The sequence below is a fragment of the Trichechus manatus genome, unplaced genomic scaffold, assembly GCF_000243295.1.
Source record: "Trichechus manatus latirostris isolate Lorelei unplaced genomic scaffold, TriManLat1.0 scaffold00070, whole genome shotgun sequence".
NCBI classification, from domain to species: Eukaryota; Metazoa; Chordata; class Mammalia; order Sirenia; family Trichechidae; genus Trichechus; species Trichechus manatus.
Window position 1 is genome coordinate 11,256,848 of NW_004444006.1, and position 22,870 is coordinate 11,279,717.

A 22,870-nucleotide genomic window follows, 5' to 3' on the forward strand; every position below is an offset into this window, starting at 1 on the left:
AAATTTGGCTTTACAGGTTAGTTCACAGCTTAACCTAGCCTCCCTGTTGCCTCTTGACCCCCTGAAAGTATTCATAATTGAAGTCCTTGATGCTATTTACTCTAGTCAACCTGATTTGCAAGACGAGCCCCTGCTTGACCCAGACGATACCTGGTTCACTGATGGTAGCAGTTTCGTGCAAAAGGGAGTCCAGTGTGCAGGGTATGCAATTGTCTCTTTATCAGCTGTTATTGAAAGCAAGCCCTTACCAGTGTGCACCTTGGCCCAAAAGTCTGAACTCGCTGCCATGATAAGAGCGTTGGAATTGGCAGAGGGTAAGAGAATTACAATTTACATGGATTCCAATTATGTTTTTAAAGCGCTGCATGCATATGGAGCCTCGTGGGAAGAAAGGCGTCTCTTAAACACAGGGGGCAAAATTGTTAAGTATGGAACTGAACTGTTGCAACTTTTGGATGCTGTACTAAAACCCCAGCAGATGGCAGTAGTGCATTTGCAGAGCTCACCAAAAAGGGAACAATGCAATAGTACCAGGGAACAATCCGGCCAATATAGAGGCCAAGAGAATAGCTGCTGTCGTCCACCCAATTTGTGTTCTCCTTCCAACCATCCCCACACCAGACGAACCTCCTCAATATACTCAAGAAAATTTACAGAGAGCCCAGGACTGGGGTGCCACCCAAGAGAGTCAGGGCTGGAAACACACCTCTGATGGTGAGATTTTCATTTCTGTCAATCAGGTTTTTGATTTTTCACTTACGTCAGGCATCACATTTTGGGAAAGAAACCATGTTTGATTGGGTAACAAAACATGTCTTAGGAGAAAAGCTCATTACACCATTCACCATGTGGTTGACACTTGCTTACTTTGTGTTGTCAATAATCCAAAGACTTAAGGGCCCAAGATTCCCGGCCCTCAAGAATAGGCCCCTTTCCAGGTGAAATATGGCAAATTGACATTGTTCAAAACCAAACGTCAGATGAAATATCTCCTGGTGTGTGTAGATTTCTTTTTCAGGATGGGTAGAAGCTTTTCCCTGATGGACCAAGACGCCTAGGGAGGTAACCAAAGCCCTTCTGAAAGAAATCATCCCCCACTTTGGTCTTCCAAGAGGTCTCAATAGTGGCAATGGCACCCGTTTTGTATCCTCAATGGTACAACAGGTTTCAGCTGCTTTAGGAATAAAGTGGAAACTCCGCACAGCATGGAGACCCCAATCTAGTGGAAAGGTTGAAAGAATGAATCAGACCATAAAACGCCATCTTAATAAACTGCCAAGAGACCAGGCTGCCCCAGACAGATGTCCTGCCACTGGCCCTCCTCCAAATCCATATTGCACCCTAGGGAAAACTTAAAAGCAGTCTTCTTGAAATACTTTATGGGAGACCATATTGTTTTAACCAATGCTCCCGGCAGTCTTCCACCCAGCCCCCTAATGTAATGATGTCTAAATATTTGCTTTCTCTGACCAAGATTCTTTCCTAGTTGCATCAGGCAGTATGGATCCGGCAGAAGTTCCCTCTTGAGATAGCCACACACTCTTTCCAGCCTGGCGACCAGGTGCTCCTTCAAAAGTGGAAGGACCTCCCATTACAGCCTAAGTGGACTGGACCCTTCACCATACTACTCAGCACTCACACAGCCGTGAAGCTGCAAAGTCTACTTTCAATTTTTCTTCCTTACTGCCAAGTTCCCCAGAGAAGTGAGGGGGTTCTACCTAAGTAGTTAGCTACCAGCAAAGCTGCTCTAATCCAACATTTCTTTCACATCCTACTTTGTCTTTCTCCTTCCTTTCCTTATGCCCTCAAGCAATGAAGGCTTTTGCTATAGCACTCAAAAGGGGAGTTACGATTTTTGACTCAGACTACACAGGAGAAACTGGAATGGGGAAACAGATCACCACCTGGAACACGGGTACTGGGAAAGACTGGAAAACCCAGAACCTATCGTTGGTAAGAAACCCTCAAAATATCAATTTATCAAGCCAAAGGAAGCAACATAGCCAAGTTTAAAAGTATGAGACCCATTCTTATGGTTCCTATGGCACTCCATTTGATGTAAGCCCTAGAAACTGTCCTTCAATTGGTTTTACCTGACTCCCTTCAACTTTGTAACAAGTTGTCCCCATAATTAGCGGTTTTCCTACCATCCAGAGTGGAATGGCTGGCTCAATTTTAGATCCTACTTAAATTGTTAAACTCTTAAATTGAAAGAAGAGTTTGCTTAAGTCTACCAGTCCCAGTGGAGCCCTGGTGGTGCAGTGGTTGAGTTCAGCTGCTAACCAAAAGGTTGGCAGTTTGAATCCACCAGCCGCTCCTTGGAAACCGTATGGAGCAGTTCTACTTTGTCCTATAGGGTCTTGAGTCAAGATTCGACTTGACAACAACAGGTTTGGTTTGGTTTTTTCGTTACCAGTCCCAGTAACATTACCCTTTCAAAAAAAAACAACAAACAAAATCCAAGGGGATAAAAGTAACTTCTTTTGATCAAGGGGAGAATAGTAAACTGATAGAAGGCATAATTAAAAATTGTGTGGGTATGGCCTGACGTAAAACAAATGTTAAGTACAAGTGCACTGACCACCCTATAGAAAATACAGAAGCTGAAAAATACTGGCAAATGCTTTCACATTTTCTAAATATTCCTGCTCCCCTATAAAATTGCCTTATCGGACATTTCCTCAGTAACCAAGAGACAGTGTTTTTCATTCCCTCTCCATCAGCAAAGTACAGAATAAGAATTTTGAGGGCCAAAGGAACCAAACACAAGTGCAGCACACATGGCAAGGAGACTGAAGTCAGAACCCTTGAGGGAATCGGAGCTGCTGAGGGAGCTGGACCCACGGTGGACATCAAAGACTCACTTTAGGGAGAAGCCTTTCCTCATCACCCATGTGTTTTCTCCTCTACATGCTTTCTCCTGGTTTATCCCACACCCAGCTTTGCAGGAAGAAGGAAAAGCCACCTACCACTATGGCAGTTCAAAACCAATACCCCAAGATAATAGGTCAATATTGCCAATGAAAATCCTAATTTCCAATGACAACAATTACTAACACATAAGACAAGGACTCTTTAGGCTTTCAAATTAAAAGCACATGTACTGGACCAAGAGTGCTTAAAGCTTTCTTCCAAAGATGCTGGTTGCCAGTTGTGGGAAATACTGCTAATTGTGAACAAAAGCAGTAGGAACTCATCTATAAACACTGCACTGGGTTACATGCCTGTGAAGTTACCATTTTACCATTTGGTAGTCACTCAGAAACCTAAGAACACCAAAGTTCCCTTTGCCTTCTCAGGGATTGGGCCTGTTAATTAGTACTGTAGTTTCCTTTTTGACTGTGTCCTACTTCCCACAACCTTAAAAATGGCTTATTTATGTTCCACTTCTATTCCATCCCTGTTAAATAGTTTTTTCGTTTCTCATTTTTTATTAGGCTTTTGCTTCTCAATATATCTGACCAAAGCAAGCATGCAGCTGTAAGAAATAAGACCTGAAAATCATTTACCCAAACTGGGTGATAGTAAAAGAAACTTAAGTTACTGTAGTTGGGAAGGGATAGACAGAAGTTATCGAAATACAAAGGTTTAGAACAGTACATTTTATTTTACATTAGACAACAAACTCCCCAATTTGTCTCAGTTGTGACATGTATATGGCTTTAGATAAAGATGAAATTATTTGACTGCTTGAGGTTGGGGTAACATGGGCAAAGGGAGTAAAATAGCTTATTCAAACCAAGTTCAAGGTCTCAGGTTGAGTTTGGAACACATGAACACTTGTCTTTAAGTTAACTAGAAAAGTAAAGCTATAAAAACTGATTTTAAGTTCAAAGTGCTTTTTGGTAGTCACTCATGCTGAGTAAGATTCTTCAATCTTCAACACACTCAAGGGTCAACAGAGATTCTGCATTTCACATCAGTTCACTAGTCACAGTGTCTTCCATTTATCTTATAATTCTGGCATAGCTTCCCTTTGAGGTAGAATAGTACAGATGAAGTCATTTTCTTTAAATATGGATTTGTTCACAACTTCATTTATGCAACAAAAGCAGATGATAATGTCCTCTTATTCTTGTTTAACCAGTAGTGGTAGTCTTATGAAGCCAGAAACTGCGAAAGGAACGCTTTTAGTTACTTTCTCCTTTCTACTTCCCAATAATGCACCCCCCACCCCTACCTGAAGAAAGAAGGATTATTGAATCCAGCAGATACATTAAAAGCTAGAAATTATTAATATTTCAGATGTATCTGATGTTTTAACTAAAAATGTACAAAGCAAAAACTAGAAACATTACCCCCAAATCATCTTCGACCTTGCTTCCTCCATCAATTGTCCATTGCCATTAATCTAGTTCCTCCTCCATTTATGGATGTTATTGTTGGCTTGTTATGTAAAATACAGTTTAGATGATTTGAAATTATGTATGCATTACAATGAAAAATAAAGTCCTCATCCTTTGCAGCAAATTTTAACTTCAGTCTTAAGGCCACCTTACGATGAACAGTCACATTGATTCGATTAATAAATTCTACTCCTAGATAAATCAGGTTTAATTGATAACCTTTCAGGCAAAACTAATTATTTCTCAAAAACTTATAAACAAATGAGGATCAAGGATTTTTCCTTCATCTCAGCAATGACCAGAGTTATTGGGATTTCTTTAAACTAAAAAAACAACCTCAAGTTAGACTTGGAGCTGGTAATGCTGGTAAGACCAACCCAGAACCAAGGCTGGCTGCCCTTAGACAACAGGTTTTGACCTTTTCTTTCACTCTTCCTCCTAGCCCACCCTCTTTGAGTGATTTAAAAACAGAAAAGGTCAAAGCCCTCTTGGGCCTAGTTTTAAAGGATATTTTTTAGTCATTTTTTTGCTCCAATTTTTGCCAATTATTTCAAATTTTTATTATTCATAACTTAAAACGTAAGCAGGGTAACATTTTTAAGCTGTTTTCATCCACTGACACTATGCTACTATAACAAATCCTTTCTTCAGCAGGTTTGGAAAAGAAGGGCGACATTTCTAAGGTGTAAGTTGAGAAGCTATTGCAAAAGAGAAATCATGTCTCCATCTCCAATCTTATGCTGAGGATTGCTCCTGAAACGGATCTATTTTGGCAGATACTTTTTTTGAAAATAGACAAAACTGGTAAATGTTTTTCAAAATCAGTTGTGGCTTGAGTATGGGGTATTGGTTCCCTGAGTCTGGTTTGGGAATTTGTTGGTCATTATCCCTCCTTCTGCCCAACAGTGGTTGCAGCCATTTTTTTATGAGGGATGGGCCAGAAAAAATGAAGTGTCTATTATAAGGAGGGTTCTTGTAACTTAAGGAGCAAGCTCAGTATATAACCCAGCTACCTGCTTATTGTAGTGGCCAGAGTGGTAGAAGAGATATGGAGTAGGAATGAAACCATGCAATGTTAATGAGGGACTAAACTATGTCCTTAACAAGAAAACAGGCCATAAGGAAAGTTTTACAAGAGCTCTGGGAAAGTATACATGTTTTCATCTTTGGGGTCAACTGATAATCTAGTAAAAGGTGTTACGCACAATAGACACTCAAAAATACTTGCATAATGAATAAATAAATGATCTCTTTCATTTATTTTCTGTCTAGGATTTAACATAACGCCTTGACATAACAGGCATTTCTGTTTGGCAAAAAGAATATCACTCCATTTCTTATTTTTAATTTCATCTCTAAGTCAGACTAAGTGCCTTTTGGACCAGATCTATTTCATTTGGCATCATCTTCATTGTTTGTATAAATTAAAAAAATAAAAGCCTCTACTGTTCCCCTCTAAAAAGCATGCCAAAGAGGTGATCTATTTAATCACACCTTCTCAGTGTCTTACATATCACAGCTGCTCGATACATTTTTTTCAACTAAAGAACCAGTCTCTTATTAAATTAGTTCTTGTGTTTCCACCATAAGCTTGTGTGAGAGGCAGTGCATTTGGGTCTAGGTCTCTTAAATCTTTTCATTCTCAACACTTAGTAATAGTACCTTATTCAGATTTAATCAATACATTTTTACTAATTATGATAAATGTAAAAAAGAATCCCCTTTATTGCTCAGGAAACCCTGGTGGTGTAGTGGTTAAAAGCTACGGCTGCTAACCAAAAGGTCAGCAGTTCGAATCCACCAGGCACTCCTTGGAAACTCTATGGGGCAGTTCTACTCTGTCCTATAGAGTCACTATGAGTCGGAATTGACTCGAAGGCAATGGGTCTCTTTTTTTTTTTTATTATTATTGCTCAAGTGTCTTCCTGACTCTTAAGCCAGGCCAAGGACCTTGAAAGCTAGTTGTTTCATCTTGATTCTCATCATAAACCATTTTTAAGTTAATGAATGAAAGAACAAACCCTTAGCCCTTTTACTATTCTTCTGGCTTTAAACCAGGTCAATGAGCAAATAATTTGGGGCTTCGTGGAACCAGCAAAAATATTTTCACTTTGTATTAAAAGAACCTTGCCTTTTTTTTAAAAAAAAAAAATCTCCAAGGCAAGTCAACGAGTCTTCTAGTCCAGACCTACTTAACTACTTCATCTAGCAGGGTACCTGGCAGGCAAAGGGCACTGAAATATTTATTGAATAAACAAAAGATGTTTTCCTATCTTCAGCTGTGATCAGTAATCATTAGATAACCTTTTAGATTAGATCGACTTTTATACTAGGCCCATCCTAAGGACCTAGAGTGGTATATTCCACATAAAAAAATGCTCTGTCGAATGAATCAAAAAGCAAAGCTGAGCCCTTTCTTTTTACTCCTTTACTGTGTCTAAGCCAAGCCAAGGTGAATCACCTCGATCTTCCATTTAGTAAACTAGAAAACTACAACCCCTTTCTATTTTAAAATTTTCCTCTCTTAAATTAGGCCAAGGAGCAAGTAGCCTTCTAGGCCAGATTTTATCTCTTTATGTAGCTCAGTATTTAGTACACTGCGCTGTACATTGTTAATTGATACAAAGAAATCCAAATCCATTTTCCCCCTATGTTCTCATTATTGAATAAGTTTAGTAGTGGTTAAGTGACTTTAGGCTGGATCTCACACCTATTAACTCACTTCCTCCTGTGAGCACCCCATAATAATAAAATAGTTTTTTTATCTGATGATATGCACAGTTCTGAGCCTCAAAGCAAGTAATCAATATTCAGTCATAAAGACAACAGTTAATTCCTTCATGTCTGTATAGAACAGTAGGCTTTGTATATTTACACACAGATCTTTGTTGTAGGCTCAGTGATGATCATTTCTGTGCCTCATTTGCTATCTCTGGGGATAAGTGATAGTAAATATTAACATTTATTTAGCAGATATCACTTATTTATGTGTAGCAGTTTACAACTTATAAACTGATTTTACACGTATGACCTACTGCTACCCAGGGTACAATGCCTAGCAAGGAGGCTGATACATAATAAGACAATCACTATCCATCCTTAGATTCATCAGAAATTTAATCTTACATATTATATTCAGTGTTTAGTTAACAATCCTTACTCAAACCTTTTTTTTCCTACTTTTTTCCCCCAGAGTATACTGGTAACTGTGATACAGTTTTATAAACCTACTATTTGGCACCAAATAAAATCAATAATTACATTTATATGGTGCTTTATAGTTTATAAAACGCTAACATTTCCTTATTCTCAGCTGTTGGCACAAGAAATGAGTGGGCAGTGGTTAAGAGCTTGGCTGTCAGCCAAAAGGTCGGCAGTCTGAATCTACCAGCTGCTCCTTGGAAATACTGTGGGGCAGTTCTACTCTGTCCTATAGGGTCGCAATGAGTCAGAATCGACTCGACAGCAATGGGTTTTGTTCTTTTTAATTTTTTTTGTTTTTTACATTACCTTTCTCATTGTGGATCAAGCATACAATGAGAATTCATTTTAGATCCAGTGCCTGGTATGTAATATTAATATTCATTTGTCAAACTTACACTACCTGATCTTTGGATTATAATTTCCTCTGATTACTTGGGATAATTAGTAATCATGGAATCCATAGTACCAAAACAATGGTTGGCACATAAGAGGTGATGAATATTTATTCATAAACATGTAGTCCATTAGTATTTGTATAGTGCTTTAGTTTACAAAGCACTTTAATATATATTTCCTTCCTGAAATTTTTAATTCTATAATGACAATAATACTTTTTTTGTCTCTTTCGTATAACTAGCATCTAGCATGGCATCTGGCACCTCATAGATTATTGCAATAGCTTAGTCCCTTATATTTGTAGTGTATTTTATACTTTAAAAGCAATTTCCATGTTTTTTGTTTTTCTTTTCTGCTATCTGTAATACTTTAAATCTTTTTACTGAAAATCATCATAGGAGCAGAAACATGTTGGACACCGATATATATAAATTATTCATTTACCCAACACATAATTCCTTAAATCTGCATAGTACTACATACTTTTAGCAGAGTACTTTTTTATTCATGCTTCTTTTAATCTTTGTATCCGCAGTGTCTCGCACAAGAGAATTAATAAGTAATCAATATGCATTCATCAAACATTGAAACTCATTCTTTTTTAAGTGCTTTATAGTTTACAAAGCATGTTCATATATATTTTTTCTCAGGTCATCTGAAAGTGATCATAAATAATTCTGCATCCCCAGTGCCCTAGCACAAGAACAGGCACAGAGAAGGAAATTAATATTATTCAGTGCATAGTCCTTGGCATGTACATCAGGGGTTGGTCAACTATGGGACAGCAGGCCAAATCCACTTGGTTCACAAGCTAAGAATGGATTTAACATTTTTAAAGAATTGTAAAAAATGAATATACAACAGAGACCATGCGACCTCCAATGCCTAAGTATTTATAACTGACTCTTTACAGAAAAAGGGTGCTGACCCCTGATTTATATAAAACATCACAGCTCACAGTGCACTTTCAAATAGTTACCTGTGCCTGGCTGCCAATACACTATTAATGAGAATGCCTTGCTTTCCTCCTATGTTTTAGTCTGAAAAGTGTTTTCATATACATTATCAATCATTTAAACCATCTTTCCACATAGAAGGGAAAAAAAGAGAAAAGAAAAGGATTAAACCTGCTAAATACTCCCAATTTCTCTCACCTTTAAGCCTAGAGGTGGGTATTAAACCCAGGTTGGTACAGTCCACCAAACTATTTGGCCACTACTATGAGCAGGGAGTTCAAGCTGTCTCCCTGGGGCCTTTGTCCTAGGGCCAATCACCCTTTCTGTAACCATTACTAGAAATCCATAATCTCAGGAATCCTGCTCACCCAGGCTCTAAGAAGTAAGGTGTTGTTGGCTGGTGCTTCTTAGTAGGCTGGCACATCTGGGTATTTCTTGTTTAAATTCTTCTCAGTGGCCTGGAGCATCTCTTCACATTTTCTCTAGAAAGCCTGGCATTTTTCTCCCCAACAGCTTATGGTTTTCTCTTCCCATCAGCCTAGGGCTTCTGAGGAGAAGGGAGGACTTAAATACAATGTCACCTATATAGATGCTTGCTCCTGAGAGGAATGACACAATCCAGACTAGATTGAATTGATTGACTAAATATCAGTATGTTGGTCAAATGGAGAGGTGACGAGAAATGTAAGTTTAAAAAAAAAAAAAACACTTTAGAAAAATCTAGGGAGTGGTTTAAAACTAGGATATAAGAAATGGTTCAAAAGATTGTCCCAGGGATAATATTACCAGTCTTTGATGTTGTCCTCAAGTAAAGATATGTTCCTTTAAAGTAATCACAACATCACAAAAGGACATTTCAAAAAAAAAAAAAAAACAAAACAAAAAAAAACTACTTAAATGGAGATAGGAGACCTGGAAGGGGAAAATTGCAAATGTCCAAAAGTAGGGGATACAGCAATAGAAAGAGCTGAGAAAAGCTGAAGTTTAGGGTTCTCATCTTGGGATTTCCTCTGGTCTTGGGGCTTCTATACTTCCTGAGCTCTGGGTCCTGGGCCTCCAGCTTCCTGCCTTTGATCTCGAGCTGTTTTCCTTGGGCCTTCTGTCCATCTAGGGTCATAGGTCCTGGGTCTTAACGTGTGTCTTGGGCCTTTTATCCAAGGTCCTGTGTATCTTAGTTCTCAGTTCTTGGACCTTCCATGTGTCCTGGCTCTTGAATCTTCCATGCATCCTGGCTCTTGGGCCTTCTAACTCAGGACTTTAGCCTTACATCCAACTCCGGACATCTTCTGTACATCTTGGCTCTCTGGGCTTCTGCTGGTCTCAGGGCTAAGGCTTCATTTTTCTTGGGACATGTGCTTTCTATTTTAGTCCTCAGGTCTCAAGTCTCAAACCATCTATCTGTCTTCTGTTTTGGGCCTTCTATCCATTATGAGCTTCCCATCTATTTGGGCTTTCTGCCTTTTGTCCTTCTTAGGTCTTGAGTTTTACTTCAGTCTAGAGACTTGGGCCCTCTTTTCATCTTGGATCCTCTCACAGGGCAGCCTGGCATAAGGAACAGCTCTGCAGTGCTTATTTTGATAGCTGACACTCTGCACCTACTGGGAAGGGGCTAGGAAGCCCCTTTGTCACATGCACATGCATACACACAGGCACAAAGAAATATCCAAGAGAGGATTGCATGAAATCGAAGAAGAGGAGATACAGACTCATGAAGAGGCTGAAATACTGAGAGGAAGATTAGGAAAAGGAAAAAGCAGAGAAATACAACATAAGAGAACAGAGAGATGAATGCTGAAATGGAAAAAATCACAAAGAGCAAAGAAACACTGAGACAAACAGAGAAGGAAAAAAGAGAGAAAATGGCCCAAGAGAGGCAGAGAGGAAATGCAGAAAACAGAAATGATAGATGTAGACTAGAAACAGCAGAAGGAAGGCTAGAATCAGAAAAAGTAAAACATCAAACAACAGGTAGGGGGTGACAAACAAAGAGTTCACAGAGAGAAAAAAAGAGGTAGGAAGAACAAGAAAAGAGCAAAACGAACACAGGACGTGACTCGCAGACATAAAAGGGGTGAAAGAAGAACCAGATAAAGGAGAGTAAAGAGAAGCAACAAGAAAATGAAAAACACAACAAAACACTAGAGAGATAGATCTAAGACAAGGCACAAACCACACAGCTCTTAGGAACAAAAAGAGAAATGAAGCAAAAGCACACAGAGAAGAAACTGGCAAGAGACATAGTTAAGATACACTTAACATAGAGAAGAAAAAGCAAAGACACTTAAGGAAGAAACACACAAGCAAAGAAATACACACTTATGAGTGAAAGGGATAAGCAAGAGGGGAAGGAAGCCAAAGAGACAAGATAAAGTGAGGGGCACAGAAGCACTAAAACCATCACAAAGAGAAGACAACAAAAGAAAACCAAAAAGTGCCATTAATAATCACAATAAGCTATTACTAGTATCAAACCCCAAATCAAACCTACTGCCGTCGAGTCAATTCTGACTCATAGTGACCCTACAGGACAGAGTAGAACTGCCCCATAGGGTTTCCAAGCAGCAGCTGGTAGATTCAAACTACCGACCTTTTGGTAAGCAGCCGGGCTCTTAACCACTTGTGCCACCAGGGCTCCATTACTAGAATCAGTACTGTTTATATTAGTACCAATAATAATAATAATAACAACAACAGCAACCACCAACACAGATGCTCTTCTACTTACAAACTTTAACTTAGGAATTTCTTACATAAAACCAAAAGATACCAACTCTACCTGCCACCAGATGTTATTAGTGGTTACTGTTACATCGTGTCAAATGTATTTATGAAACTTCTTGTGTTACCATTTACTTACCATGGGCCAGGCACTGTACTAAGCACTTCAATGACTTCATTTAACTCTCACAATAAAGACAGACAAGTCTAATAAGAGAATCCAATTTTCCAAAGGTCATATAGTTAATGAGTGGCAGAGAGAATTTAAACAGCTGCCCTAAGACAGCATCTAGTCAATCCTCACATTTTACAGCTTCACCTTCTCCCTCATCTATAATTTTCCCCATCCCTTCAGAAAATTGATTTGGTTTTCACACCCTTCAAGAGTATAATGGCTGCTTCAGGGTCTGGGTTTCTTTCAGTGCTAAATCTTAACTGCAATTAGAATCTCTCACAAACGAAGGTGAGAAAGGGCCAACCCTTTCAGCAGAAACCTAAAACTATGTTTAAGGCTTCTATATGTTAGGCCTCTAAGAGTGTAAAGCAGCTATGAAGTAAATGTATAGAGCAGACAAGAAGAGGCTAAAGTACTCTGTGATACAATTGGTAAGCAGAATGTAATGTCCCTGAGTTACTTTACTGAAGCCCCTCCCATCTCACATGTCACACAACTTCACATTAAACCACCAAACCTCATTCCACACTACCCTACAGTCAAACAGCTATTAGTTCCGGAGTGATCCTCACAGGACTGCAACACCAACTTACTTCATTCTGCTATTCTAAAATGCTGAAGTGCCAGGCATGCTGATCTTCATGTAGAAGGCTGACTTCCTTTGGTGTCTTCAAATCTCCTGATTCTGCTGAAGTCCCAGATGCACTGCTTTTGGGAAGGATAATGATTGGGCAGATACAGAATAAATGATCTTGAGCTACAAAAAAATAAAAAAGGAGAGAAACAATGTAAATGCCATAAAGTATTAACTGAGTACTGTGCTAGAGTTAAATAATATTCAAATTAATGAGACACAGAAACTGTCTCCACAGAACTTAGAAACAAATTTGAAGATTTTGGGACCTTAGAGATAAAACTAATACAACTTCCTCATCTAGTAGAATAGGAAACTATTGCATAAATAAGAAAATGACTTGCCCAATATCACTTGATAAAGTCACCGAAAATATCAACACCAATCAGCCCTATTCCTGTATTTAAAGACTGGAATCCTGTTTAAAATGTCAATCAGCTAGGAAGGAGCCCCTTTAAATGATTAATAATTGAGACCACAAAAACAAACAGTAGATATGAAGGTAGAGAGAGTAGGGTCTAAGAACAGAACTACCTCAGGTTATTTAAGTCCCCTGGTTTTGGGCCATGATACTTTGGCTCTTGTTTGTCTTGAGGCAAGGCTACCAAAACATAGCCATAGAGGGCAGAATTTTCAAAACTCAGTATGAGATAAAGGTGAGTCACTCTGGTAGGCAGAAGTTCTCAAAATAAGAGAATTCACATACAGTACTTGCTGCCCTAGCAGACCTCTCTTAAAAAATTTGAGTACAGTGAGATCCTCTTAGGTAACTCTTCATCTTAGCTTTCTAGTTTCTAGGCTTTCTAACATGTTCTATAAAACTTCATCTATTTTCAAATCCACGAGTCTTTCTAGTCAACCAGCAGCAATTACATTTCGATTTCTACACATGAAAAATCTTATGTAATTTGTAGGGTGTCCACTCTTTATAAAGAATGGTGGACAATGCCTGTATGATCAGGACTTACCGCAGTGAATAGTCACCTCCATCTCCCAACCCTCATTCTCTTAATCAGCCTGGCCTATCACTAACCTAGAGTACACAGGCTTCCATCAATGAGCCCAGCATTAATAGATACAACTTACACTTATCTTCTCAGTTTGTTGCGTGTTTTATCCCACTGCTATCTCAAGGCATCCTGAAGTATGTAAATGATTAGTAAAGTTCTGCTGCTGAGCCTCAAGGTAGACTTTGGGGACCAGATGGAGCAGAATGATGATTTTCCCATGATCTATGTAACCAATGTGGTATACGCTGCTCATGTTTTCCAAAACGAAGAACAATTTATCTGTAGGACTCTACCACTTACAACAGTCCCACCCTATACAACTGCACTCGCATAGCCTGCTCCCCTCTTCACACCATAACTTGTGCCAATCTCACACCCAGATACTTCCCAAGTTAGTTAGGAAGCTATTCTTACCAGTGCAGATACAGAATAATGAGAAATACAAACATCAATAGAAAGCTAAGTGCAATGTATACCGGAAAGCAAGATAAAAATTAAGACTGCAGAGCTTACCCACCTCTGACGTATGGTGGTTGTCTTCTGAGATTGCATCTTCCTGTCTGGGCCCAGGAGAGTCTTTTGGTACAACCTCTTGGCCTAGAGTTGTTGCCCAGTGTTAGTGAGCTTTTCCCCTGGAAGATCCTCATGCCCCATCTCCACCTAAGGATCTTCAAAGGGAATGGGTCACTAACACTTAAGACAACAAGCCTATTATTTTAGGGAAGACCTGGAGAAGAGACAAAAGAAAAATATATTACTGAAGTGTATACTGGGAAAATATGTCCCAATGGGCAACAAGTGGTGGAATTAACCATGAATTAACCAAGGTTAATTAACACACGAATAAAATTTTCCTGAAGGTAATTCAAAAATGGTTGCAGCAGTCCATCGACAGGGAACTGCCAGAAATTCCAGCTGGATTCAGAACAGGACATGGAATAAGGGTATCATTGCTGATGTCAGATGGATCTTGGCTGAAAGCAAAGAATACCAGAAAGATATTTACCTATGTTTCATTGACTGTGCAAAGGCATTCAACTGTGTGGATCATAACAAATTACAGATAACATTACAAAGATGGGAATTCCAGAATATTTGATTGTTCTTATGTGGAAGCTGTACATAGACCAAGAGGCAGTCGTTCGAACAGAACAAGAAGATACTGAGTGGCTTAAAATCAGAAGAGGTGTGCATCAGGATCCTATGCTTTCACCATACTTATGGAATCTATATGTTGGGCAAACAATCCGAGAAGCTAGACTATATGAAGAAGAACGTGGCATCAAGATTGGAGGAAGACTCATTAACAACTTGTGATATGCAGACGACACAACCTTGCTTGTTGAAAGTGAAGAGGACTTGAAGCACTTACTGATGAAGATTGTCTTCGTTACCTAGTGCTGTTATAACAGAAATACCGCAAGTGGGTGGCCTTAACAAACAGAAATGTATTTTCTCACAGTTTAGGGGGCTAGAAGTCCGAATTCAGTATGCCGGCTACAGGGGAGGACTTTCTCTCCCTGTTGGCTCTGGAGGAAGGTCCTTATCTTTTCTAAGCTTCTGCTCCTGGGCAATCTTCATGTGGGGCTTGTCATCTCTCTCTCTTCCCCCATCTCTACTTCTCTCCCTTGCTTATTTAATCTCTTTTATATCACAAAATAGATTGACTCAAGAACACCCTACAGGAATCCTGTCTTATTAACATAACAAAGATAACCAATTCCCAAATGCGATTATAACCACAGGCAGAGAGGTTAGGATTTATGACACACATTTTGGGGGACACAATTCAATCCATAACATTCCACCCTTTGGCCCTCCAAAATTCATGTCCTTGCCACATGCAAAACACATTCACTCCATCACATCATCCCACAAATCTTAAATCAACTCCAAGTCCAAAATCTCATCTTCTGAATCATCTAAATCAAATATGAGTTAGACTTTAGGCATATTCCACCCTGGAGCAAAATTCCTCTTCATCTGTGAACCTGTGAAATATAGGCTACAAGCTATCTATTTCCAAGGTACAATGGTAGAACAGGCACAAGGCAGACATTTCCATTACAAATGGGAGAATTCGAAGGAAAAGTAGGGATAACAGGCACCAAACAAGTCCAAAACCCAGCAGAACAATTTACATTATCCCTCAAGACTTGAAAATAATCCTCTGTTCTCTGAGACCATCTGGGCAATGGAACTGCCCTCCAGACTCTGGGTGTTGGCCATGCCCTTTGGATTCCAGGTGGAGGCCACTCAACCTTGGGCTTCAGCTCTGCCTTCCAGGCCCACTGGGACTGCAACTCTCCTCCCTTGTCTTTGGGTGGCCCCATTCTCCTAGTCCTTTTGAGTGGCAACCCCACTCCCTGGGCCCCAGCACACCCCATTTTTCTGCCCCTTGGGCACAGCAGCCCTTCCCCCTCAGCTTGGGGAAGAGACACCATCCCGCAGCAAAACTTAATGGCAATCCCACACTCCAGAACCAAGCTGGCAAAGATACAAATCTTTGAAATCTAGGAGGCTGTGGACCCACCCTTTGAGATCCAGGAGACCGTGGCCTCACCCTTTGAAACCAAGGCCCTGCTTCCCATGCTCCTTCCAACAGTTCTGTTGATCTCTGTGCTGCTCCAGGGATGGTCCTTTTCTTTTCTGGGAGGACAACAGATGTAGCTTCTTTGGTCTGTTTTCTGACAGCAGAATTCCAAGAGGTAGACAACATTCTTTCCTTTCCTTCTTTCTCTGTCTCCTCCAGTCTAACCTGAGGGGTTTTCTGCTGTGGTGGTTGGTTAGATCAACCAGTCACAGGCTTAATCTCTTTAACAAAAGACTGTGTAACCACATCCTTGGTGAACATTCTAGGACATGTGTCCTTAGTATGTACAACAGAGTTTTCCAAATCTTTAAGTTTTGTTTTCATTTTGAACAGTCCATTTTTATTGCCACTTCTGCTCTTTTTTTGGTAGCTGTTTGCTTGATATATTTTTTTCCCACCCTTTGATTTTTAATAAATTTACATCTTTTTTTCTAAGGTGTGTCTCTTGTAGACAGCATATTGATGGATCCTGTTTTTTTATCCATTCTGTCACTCTCCAACTCATTATGGGTGCATTTAGGCCATTTACATTCAGTGTAATTATTGATAGGTGTGAGTTTATTGCTGTCATTTTGTACTGCTTTTTTTGTGGTGCTGACGTTTTCTTTCTTCCTCTTACTCCCCTGTGCAGAATTCCTTTTGTTTATGGATTTTTTAAATTTCTTTTGTTTTTATAGATTTTGTATTTACTGAGACTTTATGTTTTTCTTCTTTATTTTGATCAGTAGGTTTGTTAACTTTGTGATTACCTTGAAATTTACTTTATCTTCCTAAGTTTGAACTAGTCTTTCATTATTTGATATCGCCTTGCCTTCCTCTTCATTAGAAAGTTCCATACCTACACCATTTATTTCCTCTTTTATTGTTCTGATGTTGTTGTCATTTACAGATTAACCTCTCTGGTTCCCTGTTGTAAATCTGTTAGTTTGGATTAATCCTTGAGAGTTCATTTCCTAGGTTGGTTTCTGGCTGGTGTGGTCTTGTGTCCTAGATTCAGACTGTTGTTTGATGTTGTTTATTCTCAAACCGAAGGACTCCCTTTAATACTTCTTGTAAATTTGGTGTGGTTTTTACATATTCCTTTAACTTCTGTTTATCTGGAAATGTCCTAATTTTGCCATCGTATTTGAATGACGGTTTTGCAGGATATATTATTCTTGATTGGCAATCTTTTTCTCTCAAGGTTTTATATATGTCATCCCATTGCTTTCTTGCCTGCATGATTTCTTGTGAGTAATCAGAGCTTAGTCTTATTGTTTCCCCTCTGTATGTGACTTTTCATTTTTCTCGAGCTGCTCTCAGGATTCTTTCTTTGTCTTTGGTTTTAGCGAGTGTGATTATGATATGCCTTGGTGATTTTCTTTTGGGGTCTATCCTACATGGCATTCGTAGAGCTTCATGGATGGTCAGTTTTCATCTTTCCTGATATTAGGGAAGTTTTCTGTTAGCAGTTCTTCAACGATCCTCTGTTTTCCATTTTCTCCCCCTGTTCTGGAACTTTGATCACTCGAAAATTTTTGCTTTGATTGTATCCCACATCATTCTCAGGATTTCTTCATTTTTTCTTCATTCTTTTCTTTGATTTTTCCTCAAAGTTGTATCCAAGTGTTTGTCTTCAATTTCACTGATCCTGTCTTCCATTGTTTCAAACCTTCTCCTCAGACCTTCTATGACATTGTACATTTCTGAAATCTTGTTGTTTATCTTTTGAATTTCTAATTGTTGTTTTTGTGTGATCTATAGTTTGAATTTATTTTGACATCTTGTTCCTGTGTTATTTTCCTGAATTATTCCATTGTTTTGTCTGTCTTTTCCTTGGTTTTGTCTGCCTTCTCCATGATTTTGTCTATTTTTTTCCTCATTTTTGTCTGCTTTTTCCTTTAAATCTTGGATAGCTCTGAATATAAGAGATTTGAATTCCCTATCAGGTAATTAGTTCCAGTGCCTTTTCTTCTACGGGAAAGCCATCTGGTGTTTTATTTTGGATGCCTACTGGAACCACCCTGTCCTGTTTTTTTTATATGTTTTGGTATTGTCTGCTGTCTTCAGGACATTCAGTAGTTATTTTCTTTGTTTATTGATTGTAGATTTGTTTGTTTCATCCTGATTTTTTGTTTTATTCAGTTATGTCTGAGCAGATGGGCTGTGTGTTCTTTGTTGTTTGCTCGTCTCTGGGCATGATACTTCTCACCACCTTGTCCACTGGGCAGGGCCAATTGCTCAGCTATGGTGCAACAGGGCAGGTCCAGCAGGTGCTTTGTCTCCTTCTGGGAGCTCTGTGAATCTGCTTTCCTGTACTCTTTGTCTGCTGATCTCTGACAGGAGTCCAAGATGGTGAATCCATGCTGCGTTAGCTAATAGGGGACCTCCACTCCATATCTCTCCTCGCTCTCTGTTCTCTGTCAGTTTCTTATTCCATTCAGTGCTTGGTTGAGTTCTTTGTCTCTTCATTTGATGCTTAGGGTTCCAGGACTGACGTTTGTCTCTGTTTTACTTAGCATCCCGGTAATTGGCGATATACGCTTTCCTACCCCCCACCCTTCTTCACCCCAACTCGGCCTCCTCTGCTTCCCGTGGCCACAGTCTCTTGACCGGAAAACAGTGGCTGCTTGGATTCCACACACCCGAACAGGTGGCTCTCTGAGTGCCATTTGTTGGCTGCTGGTGTTGCTTTTTTCCGCTTCTTTTGATTTCTTCCTTGCCTCTCCCCACCTCCCCCTCCTTTCACTGGAGTACCTTGCTCTGTGCACCATCTTTGCTTCTTCCTGAGGGGCTGCAGAGTAAATGCATTTACTTAGTTTTTTGGGTCTTTGCTGTGGAGGGACAGGGTGGTGCTTCTGTCTATAGCATCATGTTCAAGGATCTGCACAGTTCATTTTTAAGACTATCTCTTCACTCTCGTATTTTACTATAAATGGCAGGGAGAAACCACATGTCCCCTTTAAGATCTTGCTTAGAAATATTCTCAGCTAAATATCCAAGTTCATCACTTGCAAGTTCTACCTTCCACTACACATTTGAACATAATTTAGACAAGTTTTTGTCACTGCATAAAAGCATTGCCCTTCCTTCATTGTCCAATCAAATGTTCATCATTTTCTTTTAAAGCCCCGCCAGAAGCACGTTTAATGTTCACATTTCTAGCAACATTCTGTTGCTCGTGCCTTATGTATTCTCTAAGACAATAGAGACCTTATAGCTAGCCTAGCTCTGAGGGTTAAAGGAAATAATATGCAAAACTCATTGTGGAAAGTTAAAATGTATGTGTACATCAAGGAAATTGTATAGCAATTGACAAAAATTGTGTCATATTCTGCTTTAAAAAGGAGTGATGCAGAAAGTTAGAGCCCTTAAATCCAAACATGGAAGTCCCACAACTACCTTTTTCTCCAGGTGGCCTGCAAATCATCTTTTTAGATTAGCTGGAGTGTGTCCAGATTCTCAAAACGAAAGATCTGCTGGATTTCAAGCTTCTTAGAGCAGCTTGCAGTCCTCAGGTCTCACATGCCAGGATCATCCTTGAGGAGGAAAACAGGGCTCAGTAGGATACCAAAACTGTTGAGAAAATCTCAACAATAACAATAAAACTAGGATGCATCATCCTAAAGCATTAGATATAGGTGTCTCCTGTCTTTACTTTTTGCCTATTTGGTCTCCCCAAGGGCCTGTAATTGCAAGCACTAGCAGTGTTGCATAAGGATTAGGCAAGTGAGGAAAAAGAATTATATGAAAATATGGGTCAATCCAATGCCCACCTTAAGGACTGACTAAATTTATGATCTAAAGGTTATCCTGTTGCTGAAAATACTTCAAGCACAAGGTAGCAGAGCAGTTCCTACTATTGTCTGAAAGTGCAATGGCCTTGACCATTTTTACTAATTAGCTAGCTAACTTTACTATAGGATAGGGGTTTGGGGATTACCATATTGTAAGGACCCTTATCTTAATATGCAACAAATTCTAAGCATGTATGAGAAAGATCTTGTATTCAATTCTATTCTGTTCATACATTTTAGCTTAAAAATTATTTCCATGAACTTAATGGGACTATAAGAATTTTTTCCCCATTTTAAATATTTATTTTACTTTTGGTGAAAATATACACAGCAGATAATATACCTATTCAATAATTTGTACATGTACAATTCAATGACATAGGTCACATTCTTCATGTTGTGTCACCATTCTTGCTATCTTTGCTTTTTTTCTTTTAAAGAAAAAGTTTAATCAAATATAGCAAAATATTAATTACATAATCTAAGTCATGGGTTTATGAGTGTTAATTGTACAATTCTTTCAACCTTTCTGAAATTGTTCATAATAAAATATTGGGAGGAAAAATGGAAAGTTTGATAAAACAGCTCACTACTGTCAAACTCGTTACTCAGATTTTCTTCAGAAACACTATCTCTGTCTAACATCAAACATAAAATATTAAAATTGTGTTCAACACAATTTTATGTTATTTTAAATTAATAATCCATATGCAATGCATGTGACAACCATGTTAATCAGAACACTTGTTAAAATCAGCACACTAATCAGCTTGAATAAAATAAAACATTGAAAAAACTTCTATTTATGTTAGTTATTGCCAAGCCAAGGAAGGAAGCTACTCCTTGGGTCTTAAATAGGCACCTTAGAAGACTAGCTGAAGGGACATTCTACAAAATACCTGACCATTACACCTCAAAATGGTCAAGGTCATCAAAAAGGTCACTGGGGAAACTGAAAGAGAATCAGAATAAATTATAGACTTTACCTAACAATAATAATAATGTATCAACCTTGGTTCATTAATTGTGACAAATGTACCACACTAATGTTAAGATGTTAATAGGGGAATAATAACAATGGGGTCTACAGGAACTTTCTGTACTATCTTTGGAATCACTCGAAGGCACCAATACAATGATATGTAACTGTGCATGACCGTTCAACTTGTTAAATTCAGCAGGGCAGCTAATTCTCAAATAAAATTTTAGAATTTGAATACCAGTGTTAAGTCCTACTTGTCTGCACAGTCCCAAATACAGTTGGGTAAAATCAAGTTTTCTTCCATCCTAGTCTGTATGACTTGGAGAAGGGGAAGGCATTAGCTCTGTTTAAGAATACACACCAGTGCTTTCTACCATCCAAGCTTACAGGCTTGCGGGGTGGGACAGAAGAGGCATTAGTTCAGTTCAGGAATAATTATGTTTCCTTCACTCTAAGCTGATAAAAATCTTCCAAGGACTACTTTCACATTTAGGAAATATTTTAGCAGTAACCATAGGTTGGTTAACTTTTAATTCTTTAAGACACCAACTCCCATCCAGGTGTACATTTTATAACCAGGGCCCAGATACCCTGAAAAGACATTATAAAAGCTTAATCATAGTAGCCTCAATCTCATGGTCTTTATATTAGAGGGTTGGCTAGAGAAATGGGTAGATAAGTTACAGAAAGATAGAAAAGATGAAGGGGGATATGGGAAAAGGCACAAAAACAGGTCCAGAAAATTTCCTTCAATACTCTAAGGTTCTATAAAAGGAAAAGGCAGAGAAGAAGTCAGAAGAATCATTCAGAGAAGTGGAAAAAAAAATTTAAGCACTTTTATTGATCCTTTGAGCATTGAAAAATATCATCTTCAAGAGTTGAACCATTCAAGTCCCTATCTTAATTCATCAGCAGCAGTCCCTAAAGTTCACACTAAAGTCGAGACTGATGGTGATTGGATTCAAGGTTAGAGCCAGGACTAAAGTCTGGGTGTTCTTATTCCCAGTTCAAAACTTTATTCTAATTTTGCCAGCATATCGCTCCTGCCCCCAACCCATAACAAAGAATAGAGTAATTCACTCTATCTAAGGGAACATATGCTTCATTAGAATGCACTGGCAAAAAGCAAGATGCACTGGAGTAGCACCTGAAAGCCCTTAGCTTACACATCCCCTGAACTAACCAACCAAGGTGCTCCCTAGGCACACCTTGCATTTTCCCCTTGCCATGACTTTGCTCAGTAAGAGTACTTTCTCCACTCTTCCTTTACGCTCCACATAACGTCCAAACATTTTTATGGTACTCATCAAATTCTGCCCAATGTAACGATTTGTTCATTTCTGTGTTCTCCATGAAATAGCAAATTCCTTGACAGGAATCATGTCTTTGCTTTTGCTATTTCTTTCAGTGCCTGGCACAATAACTATATGTTCAGTTAACCCATGTACTATCTCAATTTTGAAGATGCCCACATTTCCAGAGAATCCCTTACACAGCAACAGCTAGAGATTCTTCTTAAGAGCAGAGATTATTTCAAGCAATGAAACAGAAATAAAACACCAAGATTCACCTTTGGATGCCATCTAGTGTAGGCTTCAATACACTTAAAACTGATCCATCCTTCCTTGAGTGGGGTACCCAACTGGCTCTGAATTCATTCCTTTAAAACAAAATTCAGTAGTAGTTGTAGTTGCATGTTGATACTGAATGGCAATTTAATTAGTAGCAATAAAAGATTTCATAGGCATACACCAGTGTTTCTCAAATGGAGGTGATAAGAACCCTGGAGATTTGTGTATATATTCTTATGGATCCCAAAGTTCTACATTAATTATATAAAATGGTCTTTGACAAAGATAACTTGAAACTAGAAAACAAGTTTCCATTTCAAATAACTTTAAGTCAATGTTCCTCAAAACACATATTCTTCAGGATCCCAGAAAATGCTCCTATGAAAGCAGTTTCATCCAGAAGCATCACTTGAGTTTAAGAAACAAGTCCACAGGGAGTTCTGGCAAAATGGCGCTCTAGGCAGAAGCACCACGCAGTCCGTCCACAGCAAAGATCCGAAAAACTAAGC

General features: G+C 39.0%; 2 long non-coding RNA genes across 2 annotated transcripts in view; both read right to left on the minus strand.

The window, feature by feature from the left end:
* Window positions 1-3,587: 3,587 nt before the first annotated feature.
* Window positions 3,588-10,508, minus strand: LOC111821204 (uncharacterized). Its single transcript, XR_002824655.1, has 2 exons — window positions 4,299-10,508; window positions 3,588-4,113 (listed from the first exon to the last, which is right to left on the minus strand). It is a non-coding gene; the product is annotated as an uncharacterized LOC111821204 (long non-coding RNA).
* A 206-nt stretch (window positions 10,509-10,714) lies between these two features.
* The window catches only part of LOC111821203 (uncharacterized), a 17,382-nt gene continuing 5,226 nt past the window's right edge, over window positions 10,715-22,870 (minus strand). The window contains exons 2-6 of the long non-coding RNA XR_002824654.1: window positions 22,361-22,450; window positions 19,414-19,550; window positions 13,957-14,166; window positions 12,389-12,552; window positions 10,715-11,290 (exon numbers count right to left, since the gene is read on the minus strand). This is a non-coding gene — a long non-coding RNA (uncharacterized LOC111821203). The remainder of the gene's footprint in view (window positions 11,291-12,388; window positions 12,553-13,956; window positions 14,167-19,413; window positions 19,551-22,360; window positions 22,451-22,870) is intronic.